The sequence below is a fragment of the Camelus dromedarius genome, chromosome 14, assembly GCF_036321535.1.
Source record: "Camelus dromedarius isolate mCamDro1 chromosome 14, mCamDro1.pat, whole genome shotgun sequence".
NCBI lineage: Eukaryota > Metazoa > Chordata > Mammalia > Artiodactyla > Camelidae > Camelus > Camelus dromedarius.
This window is the reverse complement of record NC_087449.1, coordinates 37,490,228-37,491,380: the sequence shown is the minus strand read 5'-3', so window position 1 is coordinate 37,491,380 and position 1,153 is coordinate 37,490,228. Positions and strand designations below refer to the sequence as shown.

Sequence of the window (1,153 nt, the reverse complement as noted above, 5' to 3'; positions counted from 1 at the left end):
AAATGCTTGAGGGGATACCACTGCCATGGCAGATGTAGAAAAAGACTGAGGAAAACTGAGTATCACATCTTTTGGGAGGGACATGGGTTCTGGGCAACAGAGTCAAGATTCAAGTCAAGATGTGATGGCAATACTGGGCTCAGATCAGCCAGATGAAATGAAATATGTGTAGAGACCCAAAAGTCAAGAGTTGCTTACTTTTTCCAGTAGGAAAAGCCATGTTTAACAGCAGATTGTGAAGAGAGCTGAGGATGGGAGTAGGGAACAAGGGTGAAGAAAGGACAAGGTGGCGTCGGTAAGGTGACCTTATCACCGAGTGATAAGTCAATATGATAAGTGATAAGTGGCAATGTGGAGAGGAGACTGCTGGGTGGGCCAGGCCAACTCCCAAAGGACTGCTGTCCTAAATCCACTCTGGTCATCCCACAAGGCCATCTGGGGCTCAAATCCAGACCCCAACCATGAGGTGGACACTGCTGAGTTTGTCCAGAAGCAGGTGGGGGTGCTGGTTCATATAAAGAAAGACAGAAGATTGTTTTATCTGCTGAAAAGACTCTAAGGCAAATTGAGAGCTAACTTCACACATCAGCAGGAGAAGCTATGAGGCAGAAAAATGAACAAAACTATTTTCGGAGGCTCCAGCTATGACGGGCCAAGCAAAGCCCAGGAAGTGGAGGGAGAGGTGGTTGGATTTCAGTGCAGGGTGGGGATCACGCAATCACACAGGGCTGTCTCTGCAGGGCACAGGTCAGCCAGCAGGGTAGAGGGCTCCCAGAAGTTTTCAAACAGTGGCCTAATGTCTTGGAGATGCTGTGGCCAGGGCTGCTGAGGTGGGTGGGAGGTTAAATTAAACCAGAGTTTTCTCAATCTTTCTTGGAAACTGCTTCTTCAAATGACAGATTATGGGAAGCCCAGTAAATAAAACACTGCTTCTCTGGTTGAACTGGGGACAAAGACTAGGCTCCCAGGCTCCCCACCTCTAAGGAACTGTTGGGATGTCTTGAAGCACAGTTGAAAACTAGTGACTAGACAGTGTCTAGGGTTTTTTGTTTGTTTGTTTGTTTTTTGGTCTTTTTTTAGAGGAGGTACTGGGGATTGAACCCAGGACCTCATGCATTCTAAGCATGTGGTCTACCACTGAGCTATAACCTCC

General features: G+C 47.4%; 1 non-coding gene across 1 annotated transcript; it reads right to left on the bottom strand.

Annotated features, from left to right (window-relative positions):
- Positions 1 to 1,080: 1,080 nt before the first annotated feature.
- TRNAS-AGA (transfer RNA serine (anticodon AGA)) lies at positions 1,081 to 1,153 on the bottom strand. The gene has a single exon. It is a non-coding gene; the product is annotated as a tRNA-Ser (tRNA).